Raw genomic sequence first — 16,938 nt, 5'->3', positions numbered from 1 at the left:
ATTTTGCTTATATTCTCGCTAACGTGCCTCTCCTCCTTTTTTCCAGTGCCTCCTGCTCAGTTCACCACAGCCAGCTCCAGCACTCCCTCACTCCCTCCTGGACTCTTGGAATCCCCTTCCCTGGTGCACTTATCCTCACAATAAAACTGTTAAAACTGCTTCCGTCTCCGCACCTGAGTTCAACCCACACACAAACATCACAATATGCAGTTAAATTTCAAAATAAAATAATCTGTGTTGATGCCAAACAAATGCTGGATCATATTTCACTTAACTACATCAACAAAACGTCACAATGGGGTGAACCAAGCCAGTAGTCAACAGGTCAGAGGGATGAGAGGAAGTATATTTATTTGTAAATAGGTTACTTACCCGTGGTAGAAGCCCAAAAATCCACATGAAAGAGTGAAAAAGGGACAAATCCAAGTATGTCCACCCTTCTCCTACTCCTGCAGTTTGGAACAACAGCTTTACGTGTGTTTGTTATGCTTTTTAGCACTTTAGTAGCATCCTCTCACGTGGTCGGACATGATTCTGTAATTACAACGTGAACTCCTCAGTCTTGCAGGTTGAGCAGTCCGGTGGTGTTGCGCACTGAAAACACAGACAGTGGGTGTTGACGGACGGAGAGGCATACCGTGAAACTGCAGCGCAGCCATGACGGTAGACCGCATGCCATTCTGGGGTGATACAGGGGTGCATCTGTGCCCCTTTGCTCTTCAGTACCTGTATGGTCTGGATAATGGGGCAGGTAATGGGGGCAGCAAAATGTTGCACATGGACTTTCCCTGTAATGTAATCTACTTTACATTAAAATTTCTGTGACATCAATGTTTTTTAGTACCAACCTTATACTGTTCTGTGGCACTTCTAAAAGGAATTCCTTTATGTGTCATTTTGACACCAGACAACATAACACAGTAATTAAGAGAATTTTGAAATATAATTTGGCCCAGTATTGTTCTTTTTCCCCAGTGTATGGCAGACCTCGAATTTCAAAATTTTGCAATTTTACCTAACCTTTGTTCTGATAGAATTTCCATCAAAAAGTTTGGCTCACTCAAGCGATACAAGAGAAAATAATTCACCTTGAACATTTGTTTTCACACACTGATGAGCTCAGTAAGAACCAAAAACAGATGTTGGCTCTACAGAAAGATTGTCATTAGTTTGTAACCAAATGATGCACAGAAATCAAGTCATTATATAATCCCACATTGCTTAAAAGAGTGCATATAACTATCCAAAAGAAAGAAAATTACATAACTCTAACTTTTGGGCCCTTTAGCCTCGGGCCCAGCCCCCAGTGTTTACATGGTCGGGGTCTGCCCCTGGCTGTGACTAAGCAGAGGCTCACAGAGCCGCTAGCATGGCTGCAGTCTCACGGTCTTGTTTTTATTTCATTCCACTAAACTACCTGTTTATCCTCCACAGTAATGAGTCGGGAAAACGGGACAAAAAGTAGGGCACGTTTTCATCAGGACATCATGTAACATTTTATATTTGGCAGTGAGTTATGAACCGTGTTATTGATGTGAGGAATTGTTGGGTTTTGTGCTCAAAGACAGATATGACATTCGCCCTGACCCGCTTGCTGTCAGGATAATCTGCCCTGTCAGCTTTCATAAAGAACCAAAGGACACAAAAAAGAGTCCTTTGACTCAAACTAAGCCTCTTATTTGGATTTTAAGTCGTTGCTCTTTTCATCTGTGCTTTCCCTCTTGCATTTCCTGTCTCCTATATATCCCTCTCTCTATTTATCTGTTAATCTTTGCACAAGCCTCTTACTACCAAAACTACCCAACATGTTAGCAGAGAGAACTAATTAGCTGTAAACCCTTCTGCTTCATTTTCCAGATGTGAAAAAAAAAAAGTGAAGCATCTGTGTTTCTTTTCTGTGGGGTTTTTTGGAGCTCATCACTGATTACATGGTAATCACAGCCTCCGTGTCGGCCGCTACCTGCGAACGAGCCGCTGCTCCTCATTAACCTTCAGCTGCAGTTGTGTGTTCGCCATGGCAACTCTCGACCCACACAAGGAAAACACAAACACTCGTGCTTTCATGTGCCGAGCTCTCTGTGCGTATGAAAACAGCGGGTGTGAGATTATGCTGTCCAGTGGATGAAGTGTGTCCAATCCCCCGCCTGGAAAAGAGATCAGAAAACAGAGCAGTACTGAGAGTATGTGCTTGTGTTTGTGTGGATGAGTTTTGATTTGCTCAAGTGTCATTTTGAGCTTCAGGCTTTTTTTCTGTGAACTGAGGTCACTTTGGTCAGTCCTCGTTTCACCCCGCTTCAGTTTGAGGGCGAGGATTAGGATTTTGGATCATGGATTAATTTTTAAATTAGGTTTTTCAGGGATGATTCTGAGGCGAGAATTAACTCAGAAGTCGTGTTAAACACCTGCTCATGGAGATAATTTACAAACCAAACCAGATTTCACAGACTTCACTTGCCCTGTTTTTTCCTCCATTTTTCAGTTTTATAAAGAAGATTACATCTCACAAAATTAACCTTTTGTGTTTCAATTATTCCAATTGTATTTGCAGGGCTACAATGCAAAAAGGAATATCAAGAAAGTAAAAATGCTTGGTTTTTGTCTAAGTAGTTAAATCTGTTATGTTATAAAAAATGTCTTGTCAATCTTTTTTGCATTAGAAATCTACTTTTATTTTAAGAAGCTATATCTCACCTGTGTAATGGCAATGAATACAAAAGAAATACTTATTTTATGTACACATGTCATACCTGTCAATACCCATTGTTTCAAGAGGATCTGGCTGCAGACCTCTATGGTGGGGTGTCCAGCTGCAGACCTCTACAATGAGGCGACCTTAACCGTGGGGAGGAGAGTGACGTACATTACGCAAGCTGGAACCAAAATGGCGTACTGATGGCGGATAGTTTCCACTCACTATCAGAGGTTACACAGCACGGCAGCAGAATTTTAAGAATAAAGATTTAAATGTAACACATCAAAAACTAAGGAAAACCCAAAGAGGGTTATGTTTAGGCACCCAAATCCAAAACTTTAGGATAAGAGGGGGAAATAAAATTAAAAATAACACCTCACAAACTAAGGAATGCACAACAAGGGTTAGTACGTCACTTCCTGCCTTATGGTCAAGGCCACTTCATTGTAGAGGTCTGTGACATATGAGGCCAACATGCCCCACATAGAGGTCTGCAGTCAGATGCCTCTCACATCTTGAAAACTTAGAATAACACAAAAAAGTTTATTTTTTGCCCGTGACTTAACTCAAGAAGGAACACTACCATATATTCTAGATTGATCATTATGAAATGAAATATTCAAGACTGTTTTTTATTTTAATCTTGATTATTACAGAGTACAGCCCACAGAAATCTAATATCTCAAAATATTAGAATATCACAAAACATCAGTGCAAAAAAAGGATTTATAATACAGGAATGTAGACATTCTGGAGAATTGTGCCCATTTATGCACTCGACAGCTGCCGTCAGCTCACCTGTATTATTTAGTCTGGTGTCTCTCATCCTCCTCCTGACATTTTCCCAGAGATACTCTATGTGGTTCAGGTCAGACCAGTTGGCTGGTCAATCAAACACAGCAATACCATGGTCAGCAAACAAGGTTCTTGTTGTCACATCCCCTGGTTGAGTTAGTTAAGTTTTATTTTTCCCTCATGTTTCCAGTCTTGTCATTTCCTGTTTTATTTTGTATACTTACCTTGTGTCTCTTTTCCAGATCACTCCTCCCTGCCCATACCTACCTGTTCTCCGCATCTGTATCATCCTCATGTGTTTCACCTACGTTAATTGTATAATTGGCTGCACCTGGTGATCCCCGTCTAGTTGTGATCCCTCTTCTCATATATTTATAACATTCCCTCCTTTCCCTCTGCGCGAGATCGTCTTGTTCTACTCCCCATGTGCATTACTTTTGAGCCTTTAGTTCTGATAGATCCTTGTGTGGTTGACCCAGTTTCTAGTCCTCCGTTTCCGAGTTTTGCCTGCTGTATTTTTGTACCTTCGCCATTCCTGATTGACCTCCTGTGTGCCGAACTTGTTTGATTAAACGGATTGAGATTTTTTCCTGGTGCCCTGAGTCTGCTTGTGGGCCTTTTACCTGGCATTTCGTTACACTTGTAGGTTTGGCTTCACTGTGGACAGGTGCAAAGTCCTGCTGGAAAAGGAACCCAGTATCTCCATAAAACTGCTCAGCAGATGGAAGCATGAAGTGCTCTAAAATCTCCTGGTAGATTGCTGACAGTGTTGACTTTGGACTTGATCAAGCACAGTGGACCAAAAGCAGCAGATGACATGGCACCCTAAACCAGGGGTTCTAAACCTTTTCGACCCAAGACCCACAAAATAAAGAGACTGAGGACCCCACTGTGCCTGAGGGTTTTGAGGCATAGCTGATCACTATAATGCACATTCAAGAATAGTCATGAGTAGACTTGCAATTTAAGGTTTTTTAAATATTACTTTGATTTCAGCATAAATATCACCAAATTGCCATGTTTTATATTTCATGTAACTTAATGCATATTATTTCTATCAAAAATGGGTAAAATGTACAATTTGAAATAATTTAGAAATAATCCTTGTTTTTTAGAAGGCATCTGGTGACCCCCTCTCAGTTTCTTCGGGGGGTCCCAACCCCCAGGTTGAGAACCCCTGCCCTAAACCATCACTGACTGTGGAAACGGAAAAGACTGGACCTCAAGCACCCTGGATCAATTCCTCTAAATCTAAATTTACTTTCATCTGTAAACAGGAGTTTGTTCCACTGAGCAACAGTCCAGTTCTTTTTCTACCCAGCCCTGGTGACAAACTGATGATGTCTGTGGTTCAGGAGTGGCTCGACACTAAGAACACGACACTTGTAGCCCATTTTTCAGGACTTATGTATGTGTGTGGAGGCTCTTGATGGGCTGACTCAAGTCTCAGTCCACTCCTTGTGAAGCTCCAAGTTTACCTGCTTTGTTTGACAATCCTCTGAAGGCTGAGCTCATCCATGTTGCTTGTGTGCTTGTGCAGTTACTCCCCTTAATAACTGGGTACATCTTGAATAGTAATGGAGATGATAAGTAGCGCAGCAGGACTTGGGCTTTCAGTTAGGCTCACAACACCTCAGAAAGTCTGGCCAGTCAGCTTTGCCTTCCCAGAGCTACCCTCTCATTGTCAGCCCCTCCCCTTCTTACAACCAACCATACCCACCCAAAGAAATTCTTTGTGCTATCCTTGCAAAGATACAGATTTTAAAAACTAATAGGAATTCTTGTGCCAGCGTTTCACACGGGCAAAAAGAACACACGAGAGAAGCGAAAAATAAAAAGAAACATCTTTTTGACAGACAACTTATCTAGTCAGAACAGAATTTGTTAAAAAGGCAATGAATAGTCAGACTCAAAAATTTCAACATAAAAATCAAGTTTGAAGTTCTAACCTTGCTTTTAGCTGCTCCATGTATTAAGTGTGCATGACCCTGTCTTTTCAAGAACATTCATGTTTTGTTGGGTCATGCACAGCACTTGGATTTAGATGTTAAGACACAAAGGCATGAAAATAAAATTATTAGCCTGCAAGGTATTCTCTGTGTATTTTTATGTTTGACAACCACAGACAGTTATTGCCAAGTAGGTCAGTGCATTTCTGTTTGCTTACTGCTTATCATGACTTGAGTCTATGCTGCTGAGATTTTAGAACACTTTGTTTTTGTCTACTGACAGGCTTCATGGAGTTTTTGATTTCGTCTTCAAGCAGGACTTGGCACTTGCCCATAGAACCAAAACTACTAGTATTTGGTTTACTGACCAGGGGTCTCATTTATAAACGTTGTATTTGCACAAAATAGGGCCTGAAATTGGTGAATGCCACTTGTGTGATCTTTAAAAACCAGACCTGACCTCTCTCTCTCTCTACACAGTCATGGACGAAAGTATTGGCACCCCTGGAATTTTTCCAGAAAATACACCATTTCTCTCAGAAATTTTAGCAATTACAAATTTTTTTGGTATACACGTTTATTTCCTTTATGTGCATTGGAACAACACAAAAAAGCAAAAGAAAAAAGCCAAAATTGACATAATTTTATACAAAACTCAAAAATGGGCCAGAGAAAATTGTGGTCACTCTCAACAGCATATTTGGTTGCACACCCTTGGGAAAAATAGCTGACACCAAATGCTTCCTATAACCATCAACAAACTTTTTACACCTCTCAACAGGAATTTTGGACCACTCTTCTTTTGCAAACTAAAGTCTCTCAGATTTGAAGGTGCCTTCTTGCAACAGCAATTTTGAGATTTCTACATAGGTGTTCAATGGAATTTTAGATCCAGACTAATTCCCAGCCACTTCAGAACTCTCCAGCGCTTTGTCTCCAACCATTTTTTTGGTGCTTTTTGAGGTATGTTTCGGGTCGTTGTCCTGCTGGAACACCCATGACCTCTGATGCAGACCCAGCTTTCTGACACTAGGCCCTACATTGTGGCCCAAAATCTTTTGATAGCCTCCAGATTTCATGAGTCCTTGCACACAGTCAAAGCACCCAGTGCCAGAGGCAGCAAAATAACCCCAAAACATCCTTGAACCTCCACCATGTTTGACTGTAGATACTGTCTTCTTTTCTTTGTAGGCCTCATTTCATTTTCTGTAAACAGTAGAATGATGTGCTTTTCCGAAAAGCTCTACCTTAGTCTCATCTGTCCTCAAAATGTTCTCCCAGAAGGATTGAGGCTTACTCAGGTGCATTTTTGCAAACTCCAGTCTGTTCTTTTTTTATGTCTCTTTGTCAGCAGTGGGGTTCTCCTCTGTCTCCTGCCATAGCGCTTCATCTCATTCAGATGATGACGTATGGTCTGAGCTGACACTTTTGCACCCTGAGTCTGCAGGACAGCCTGAATTTGTGTAGAAGTTGACTGAGGACTTCATTATATTACACACAGTGGACAAAGGAATTTCAGGATCTCTGGAGATGGACTTGTAACCTTGAGATTGTTCATATTTTTCCACAATTTTGCTTCTTAAATCCTCAGACAATTCTGGGCTCTTCTTTCTCTTCTCCATGCTTGGTGTGACACACACAGGCACACAACACAAAGGTTGAGTCAACTTACATACATTCTAACTGGCTTCAGGTGTGATTTCTATATTGCTAGCACCTGTTACTGCCACAGGTGAGTTTAAATGAGCATCAAATGCTTGAAATAAAATGATTTACCCACAGTTTTAAAAGGTGCCAATAATTTTGTCTAGCCCATTTTTGAGTTTTGTGCAAAATTATGTTAATTTTGGCTTTTTTTCTTCTGCTTTTTTTGTGTTGTTCCAATGCACATAAATGGAATAAAAATGTGTATAGCAAAAACATTTATAATTGCAACAATTCCTGGGAGAAATGGTGTGTTTTCTGGAAAAATTCCAGTGGTGCCAATACTTTAGTCTATGACTGTTTATATATATATATATATATATATATATATATATATATATATATAAAATACATATTTTAAATGTGTAAAAAATTCAGACAAGAAAACAGACTTGTGCAAAGGCCTTTAGTTTAGAGTGTGCCTCTATAAAATCTCTGTTTGAATAGTCAAGCAGTCGTAGCTCTTCACCCTACATCCATCTTGAATCCTTCGATATACAGCGTTTGGGAAAGGGCAGAGCCTTTGAAACAAACAAAAAAAAAACTCTGAGGGTGATTGAATGAACTTCTGTCAGTCTGCCTTGCAAGGTTACTTCTGAATGCCGTGTGGTACTCAGAAACAATCACATTCAAACAGTTTCCCATATTTCGATAGTTGATGGAGAGTTTGGACCGTAGACTGAGAAACTTTTTTTTTTTTTTTTTTTTTTTGCAAATGATCATGTGCTGTAAGATATAACTAGATGCACCTGCGGGGATCTGCCTTGCTCTTGGTTGTGCCCACAGTATCCTTTTGCATTTAGCAGAAAATATTTAAGATAAACAGAAACAGTCCTTTCATGCAGAAGCTTATGTATAGTAAATTTAACGGCTTAGATATCAGATTGTATTAATTATGTAAAACATTAATGTAATAATTAATGAAAAGAGCTGCATAGTTGTGCAGAAATGTTCCAGATGGTGCCAAGGGAGTGTGCAAAGTTTATTGTATGAAATTACCGTATTAAAATTTGATATTCAATATCCCCAACAGCATCATTACCATTTTTATAGTCAAGTTTTGTCAACTTAAAGCAATAGGAAGCAGCTACTACTGAGGACACAGGGCTACTCCCCTCATGCAGTCTCTCTTATTGAGATAAAAAATCAGCAGGATTACTAATTCATTATTCCCAGATGAGTCCACTGGCTTCATGCCTTTGAGGTTTTTTCCCCTTCACTTTGATTTTCCTTACTACTTTCACCTGTTGCCTGTTTGTCACACCTGTGTCTAATCACGCCCCGTCTGTTTGGTTCCTGTGTAACTTTGCTCTTTGACAGTTCATGATACACTATATGGACAAAAGTATTTGGCCACACCTGCTGATTAAATTCGGGTGTTTCAATCAGATGAGGAGATTATGACATTCAAATAGCATGCGGTTGTTTCTTTCAGCAAATCTGCATTAATCTTGCACAAGTCCATTTCACACATCACCTGCTGATTTGTGTTTTTTAACCCTTTGGGGACCCGGGATTACAATGGGTCCTTTAAGGCACTTTTTAGTTTTAAATAGTCAGTATTTTTACCTGTCTTAACACGTTGCTTCAAACAAATTTTTTGTACATTACTAGGCAATGAAAAAAGAGGATCATTATATCAAATAGAGAACATAATATAGGCAGTTAATATGCCTTAGCAATTCATCTGATTAGTAAGTCATCACTCTAATGAAGTTAAAGTCCCTGTAAAGTGATTCATCTTTATTTTAGGTTTGTTGTATGATAGGATGCTGTGGTATGAACCACCAGGCCAAACTTGAAAAACATCTTATATATTGGTGAAATTGAGCTTCAAAATCATGAAAAAAGAGGCAGTAAAATCCAAGCCCTCCTCCTGTGTCAGGGCTTGGGACCAGTAATAGTGACCAAAAAGAGATACCGTTTTGTATTTTGTTTTTTAACTGAGACATGATGAGCTAGCCAGCTAGATGTGCTTTCATGTCAAAATCTCCAGAAGTCTCCAATAACACCTGTAAAAGATTTATTGTGAAAGAAGTATTGTCCAATTTTGGTGAATTGCATCCTCAGTTCCCTGTTCTTAGCTGACAGGAGTGGCACCTAGTGTGGTCTTCTGCTGCTGTAACCCATCTGCTCTAAGGTTTGATGTGTTGTGCGGTCAGAGATGGTGTTCTGCATACCTTGGTTGTAACAAAGGGTTATTTGCGTTACTGTTGCCTTTCTATCATCTTGAACCAGCCTGACCTCTGACATCAACAAGGCATTTTCGTACACACAACCACCGCTCACTGAATATTTTCCCGTACGTATGTGACAAATTAACACAAGTACTACATACAGAAATTTCATAAGACTCAGTCTTTATGTCTTAGACCTCAGCCAGCCCATGTGCCTCTGAGCAGCACACTCAGCTTGGGATAATGAGTCATGATAGTGAACGCTTCACGGCCTGGATCTGCATCAGCTGGACTGAGTCGCCTGTGCAGCCTCTGCATTCATAAACAGGTTCACCGCAGGACAAAAAGCACAAACAGTAAAGTGGACCGAAAGTCAACACACCTGCCTGAATTATAATGATGAGTGGTTGAGCTGAGCGCTGAGAGTTCGACTTATTGGTCACCTTTTATCAAAGAGATGAAACATCTTCTGCTGCCTCTGTGATGCTAATAACTGACCTGAGATCACTGATGTCCTCCAGGCAAACACTGACACATCTTTATGGTTATAAAAGAGTGCAGTGACACGCTATTCTGATATTTCTTATGCTTAAAAATGCAAAGTCAGCCTAAAAAAAAGGACCCAACTGAGACGTCAGTTCTGCAAATGTTTATTTAATGATGATCTGCATAAAGATGAGAGATCTGGTTCTGCAGGTGAGACTGCTGGTGATGTCACAGTTAGGGGAACGAGAGCCAATCACTGATTTCAATCAGGGATGGGGGTTCTCATTTTGAAAACAGCTGTGGTTTTGGAGAGCTTTCACACAGAATTTAACATTAAATTTGTGGTGTTTAAATTAGAAAAGCATGCAATGGCCTGTTTACTGTCTGATCAAAAGGATTCAAATTTTTAACGGTTTAAATCATTAAAACGAACAAACTCCTTGCTAATGTAGGAAATAAAAGCAGATATAAATAGCGGAGGATCAAAGCATCTTTTTAGTTCTCTGGTTTGAAGTGGGATGCCTTCATGAGCCCCCAGGTTTTTAATATCACCTGCATGCTCCGTTCTCTCTCTGCGTCTGTTTGTTTTTAACCACTATCATTTACTTGTTTGTCTAACTTTGTCCCTACGCAATTAAATAAGCTCAACTTGTTAACCTTGAACGTGCACTGATGTGACAGAGCATCCCACGTGGCTGAAAGATGACAAAGTTCAGCCGCACTCCAGCGCACATCTCCTCTTCACTTTCAGCCTCTTTGTTTAAGATGGCTCTCCTCTAAGTCATAAGTGCTTTTCAAGGACTGTTCGTGGCGTGGAGTGAATAAAGTTGCGGCCACTTTTTTCATTTCACGGAGAGTTTGCAGCGTGTCTTTTAGCCTCTTGGCTGCAGAAGAGATGACAGCGACTTGGAGTGCGGGTCAGGAGGGAGCAGACACCATCATCGATCGTTCTAAACGAGATCCCCGGGAGTCTGAGAGTACATCAGAGAGGAGCGTGCATGTGTGTGTGTGTGTGTGTGCACCTAAAACATGCATGAGTGTCGGCATGTGAGTTTCATTAGGAGTAGGAGGGTGCCTGAAATAGAGTGAGATCCCTGCAGGGGTGTTAGAGCAAATATTAGTCCGGATGAATGTGACACTCAGCAGCACACTGTTGAATTTTATGTGTTCACAGCAAAAACTCCAGTTGAAGAGCTTTCCTAGTTCTTCATTAAAAAAACATCTTATAAAACTTCGCATTAAATCCAACATTAAAAATGCAGTTTTACGCACACCTGCTTTAACCTTTCATTAAAAAAAAGTTGTCTGACGCTTGTTTACTGGTAACACCATTACACCAGGATAAAAGCTGATATTTCTCCTTCATTTATAGTGTAAAACTCCAATTCCTGGGGTGCAGGTGGCTTAGTGGTTTAAGGCGCGCCCCATGTACACAGATGGCCCGGGTTCGAATTCAGCCTGAGGCCCTTTACGGCATGTCTCTCCACCGCTCTTGTCCCTGTTTCCGACTCTATCCACTGTATGAATGTAAGGATTTTCAGATCTCATAAACCCATATTTTATTAACAAGATAACATAAACACAGATCAGACTTTGACATTTTACCATTTCATGTAAAATATTGAATTTGATGGCAGCAACACATGTAAAAAAAAAAAAAAAAAAAAAAAAAACATGTTTACCAGTACCAGTATGGTAATCCCTCTTTATTAACAGTCTGAAAACATCTGGGAAGTAAGGAAACCAGTTGCTAGAGTTTAAGGCAGTGGTTTTCAACAGATCTAGCCTCAGGACCCACCAGTCTCTATGGCAGCCCAAATTTCCCAAAATTCTCTACAATGCATGTTTACTTAGTTGAATATGTTGCAATTTGGAGCTTGATTGGAGCAAAATATATGATGGAAAAAAAGACGTTGGACAAAACTGACACTTTTTTCAACCCATTTCCCTATCATTATGTGTAAATTGTTGCTAATTTTGCAGATATCTTGATTAATTAATTCATTATGATGGATATGCAGCTTTTTTCACAGTAAGAAAATGAAATAAATGAGTTGAAATATTTATGATGTCTGATGAAGGGCTGGGACCCGAAACGTCACATGTGGTGATAATCTTCATTAAATAAGCCTTTGCAGCAGCTTCTGGTGTGTGGACTTATTTTTCTGTCTTGCTTGAAATATTAATGAAACATTGAATTTACCCAATCTCACAGTAAAATGAGGTAAAATAAAAAGGCATCTGTGCATAGTCACTAGGGACTTCAATATTTCATAGACTGTTTTCACCACCAATAGTGACCCACTAGAATTGTTCAGCAACCCACTTTTGGGTCCAGACCCACTAGTTGAGAATCCCTGATTTAAGGAAAGCCATGTTGTCCCCTTCTTGTATGATGGCAGTTGTTGACACAGCTAAAAGTGGGGTCGGTGTCCCTTGCCTCCAGCTTGTCTAGCGGCTGCAGCGCCAGGAGAACTACCCCTGCAAGGATCTGTAGGTGTCTACTTGGGATGTAGTTGAGGGCATAAGGGTGCAAACCCTGTGCTTCAAGGCTCCAGAGTCAAGGGACTCAAACTGTTTAAAAAATTAGTTGGCTAAGATAAGACAGCGATAACACAGAAAACAATACAATCCAGCATTATATCACAATCCTCTGGGCATCATATTCACTGTGATGTTGCTTTTTCGTTAGCCAGAAGACAGATCCTAATACTCGACCTACATGCTAGGCAGTAGTGTAATTATTCTGCAACCATTCACCAGCAATACAGCCAGCTCTGGGTTGGACTTGCAGCCTACTGTTCTGCAAAGCTCTAGGCAATGTGTGAAAGCTTGTTCAATATACACTCCAGTCCAAGTTTGCTTGGTTAGTCTCTCTCTTTGTCTCTTCTTGGATCATCCATTAGCATCCTCTACCATCTCTCAGCCTCAGTCATTGTATCACTGCCTGCAGTGAACAAATCTGTCCCCATCTCTCGTGAAAGAACCGCTTCCTGCCAAAGCTGCATACTGTTGTAAACAGGCGGTGGGGACGCTCAGTGGAAATGTGACAGCATTGTCCCTCTTGAAAGTCATCATACAAACAGATCAACTTTGTGATTGCTATTCTAAGGTGGAAAAGTTACATACTGTTGCTTTAAAGTAAGAGTTATTAGATACTTCTGACAGGAAATTAGACTTTTAACTACATGCTGTGATTTATACATTGGAAATCTCTACAAGTTCTCATACCAAATAACAAGATTCATATCTATGTTTGTAAAGTGAGAAATCTCCAGCCTGGGCTCATTATAGTTATCCTCATCCTCTGTGTATAAACATCGTCCTCCCTCTAAGCACCCTATCTGGTCTACCACATCTCCATTTACTGATAACTCATTAAGATGAAGCCAAACAGCTAGTTTACTAAAAACACCGGCAGTGCAGCTCATTGGCATTCCAAATGTGAAGCACAAATGAGAGTATGAAATGAACACTGGGGGCAAGGCGTGGGTCCCCATGCTTCACTAAGCTAAATTTAAAAAAAAAAATGTTTTTTGTGTGTTTGCATGCACACAAACAATTACACAGCCCTGAGCACAGTCGCATACACATATTGACACACAGACATAAAAGCAAACCTGCACATTGTCTCTGCAGATTAAAAAGAAACCCGTCAGAATATTTCTCAAAAGGCTGTGAGCCTTACAATCAATGTTGAATGTAGTAGAGCTATAATGTATGAGAAAATAAAGAACAATGCAGTCCAGGAGAGCCATCTTTTTTATTCTGTTTTTTTCCCCAGCTTTTTAAAAAATGTGGACTTTCATTTATAAGGATGTGTGTGTCAAACACAGCAGTGACAAATAAAGCTTCATGTCCATGGATGTAGAAGTGGGACTGTGTACCCAAGTCTCTTGAAAATGGAGGGGTGTGGAAAGAATGATCAGTTTCTCTGTAAGCCAAAATGACCATAAGAAAAGTTATCTCAAATATGATTCTTAATTCTTGATAGATCGATTTAATTAAAAAAACATAAAAACAAGTTTGTCTATCCAGTATGGGTGAGCAGAGTGATAAAAAGCAGAAAAACACTCCTATTGTCAGTAAATGTTTTTTCAGTAAAAGATTTTTCCGTGAGCCTAGAACTTGGGTGACTTTAATGGGTCTTTAAAGATTAAATCCACATCAGTAACTCCGACATTGGTCGTCTTTTTATCCATTTTTTTAAATCCATTTTTGATCATTTCTGCTGCTAGCGCTAAACACCATGTATCCCACAATGCTTTGTGACGGGCTTTGACAACCAATTGCCGGCCTAAGCTGTCGCTTAATGCTTATTCAAACTGTGCAACTTTATCAGTGCAGATCATGGAAGAGACAGCCTGAATAGCTCATAATGGAGAGAGAGAGCCTGTCATGTGGCCCTCTGTGTTTCTACAGACAGTGTAAAGACTTCTTTTGTAAATATGTTAGTATTTTAGAGATTTTTTTTTTTCACTTTTTGGTCCCCAAGAAATGGGAGAACAAGTTTGTGCAAAATAAGTCTCAGTCATTATTCTTTACTGCATCATATATACATTTTTTAAAGTTTTTTTCTTTTGTCTTTATAGTCCCATACTTTTTTTCAAGTCCAGTGACATTATTGCTGCATACATATTTTTAAAGCCCAGGTTTCCTGAAAAAAAAAAAAGCTTACAGTTTAACTGTGGACCACAGGGTTGATGTTTTACATTTTTTAAAGGATTGAAGGGTTTATTCATTAGTACATAATTTCACCTTTATGTCATATTAGTTCTGTATATTCTCATCATTGTTGCTTGACATTTGATTGTAAAAGAAATGCTTTAAGATTTTTTAAACTCCTGAGCCCGATTCAGACCAAAGATTCACAATGAGATGAGAGGAGACTCACAACTGCTTAGGACGGGTTTGCAGCTTTCTAAAAGCTGACCAGCTCACACCACTGGGACTAGAGGAGACATGCAGCATTTCCATAGACATAACTCTAAATTTAGAGTGATTTATTTCTTCAGTTTCTGCACGGTAAATCTGTCTCTACCTAAGGGTCATTGCTGCACATACACGTTTTTTTTTTTTTTTTTTTTATAAATGTGTTTGTTTTCATAAAAATGTGTAACATTAATATCATATATGAGTGCACAAGGGTGTTTCATCACTAAATCCCAGTAGTCATCACCTTCATAAGGGGGCTAATTCATTGGCATTTATTTATTTTCCATGGACAAATTTATCTCCTAAAGCCTTTAATATCTCAATTAGCTCATGTAGTGCCGCATATCCTGCTTGTTGCTCAGCTGATGGGGGGGCAGTAGTTTACTGTGATAAGCTAAAAAAAAGAAAAAAACAACGGATGTATTCTAAATGTCCCAACATTAATATGAATTTTCTACTTTGAACGAATATTTGTTTGTGTTTGCTGCATATCAAAAGGAGATTTCTGTCCAACTGAAGCACAGACAACATCATCAGAAGGCTTGACGGCCCAGTTCAGACAGCTGCAACCATCCAGCGATGCTCTAAAACGGTCTTGTTGTGCCGTGAATCTTTGGTCTGACCCCCCCCCCCCCAAAAATAAAAGCCTTTAAAATGCTTCAAGCCTATCTAAATCCCACAAAGTTTGATTATTATTGAATACCTACAAGTCAGATTCAATGTCCATACTTAATTTTACTGCAATTGAGATTTTAAGGGGTTAACACAAAAGTATAGCTATGATTGCAGGATTTAAAACTTTAATACATTTTAAATTGAACAGTATCCATACCTGAATCAAAGTATGGCAATAAACATACAGTACACATTCTGAAACTCATCAGGTAATATTTTGTTTCCATGTATCAGAAATTGCAAACCGGTGGCAAAATTCTGTTACCAACATTTGCCCATGCTGTGAAAGTTTTACATACAACTGAAGGAGATTTTAACAGAAACTGTGATTACCTAAAACTCTTAATGGGTCACCTGTGATGTCCTGTGGCTGTAACAACACTGCAAAGTTAGCTGAGGCTGTAGTGGAGGGGCCTGATGTGATATCTTTATAAGGGGCTCAGAAATCCTGGCAAACCCCTGTTTATACCTCTCACAAGACAGGGCTAAAGACTCTTCATCATTATTATAAGGATCATAGAAGTGTATTGAAGTGAAAATATCAGTGAAATGGAGCTTGTTAGCATTTCTTTTTTAAACCCATTTCTCATTCTGCTCATGCATATTTCAGAAATAAATACTGAGCATCAACATCTTTATGTGATCTTATGTAAAAGATGCATGAAAAGGGAAGACAGCTGTGTAAAGACTGATGAAATGCCTTGTGAGTCAGCATTGGTCAGAGTGCAGGACTGCTCTGACTTAAAAAAAAATTGGTCATAAGAAGTTTGAAAGAGCAGCAATGACTTAATAATAAAGTTATTACTTTAAAATATACCAGCTGAATTCACTACACTACATCAGAACCAAGAAGAGAAAATGTTTATCCAAGAAAAGGTGTAGGATATAAATAAAAGCATACTAGGTTATATCAAAACATTTAGCCTTGACTAAATTATGGGTATTGTCTAATTTATTTCCCTGTTCTGTGGAAGCAGCCACAGATGTGAAGAGTTCTTGTTTGAGCATTTAACAGCCTGGCTCATTAAAACTAGAGCACCTCAGGGCTGCGTTACCAGCCCTCTGTTGTTCTGTTCTGTAATCACATCGTTATAAAGCCATTAATAAATCCAACATCATCATAAAGTTTGCTGACAACAGAGCTGTTCCTGAGCATAGACGATAGAAAAACACTCCTGAGGAAAGAAGAGGGGCTGACTTAGTGTTGTCAGGACAACCCCCTAAACATCAGAATGACTGAAGCCTTTATTCATAAGTGAAAACTATACATACAGTGCCTTTAAAAGGGATTCATCCCCTTGGATGATTTACCTTTTTTTTATTGATTTCGTAAATCAATCATGGTCAATCAGACGTTTTTGTAAAAAAAAAAAAAAAAAAAAAAAGGGTAATGTAAAATAAGTGACTGCATAAATATTAATATATTCACCCCAAGTGGGGTCAAGTGACCCAAGTCAGTATTTAGATGCAGCTTTGGCTGCAATCATAGCACTGAGTCTGTGTGGATAGGTCGTAGTCAGGTTTG

This window comes from Cheilinus undulatus, linkage group 13 (assembly GCF_018320785.1).
Source record: "Cheilinus undulatus linkage group 13, ASM1832078v1, whole genome shotgun sequence".
Lineage (NCBI taxonomy): Eukaryota > Metazoa > Chordata > Actinopteri > Labriformes > Labridae > Cheilinus > Cheilinus undulatus.
Note: the sequence above shows the minus strand (reverse complement) of the source record.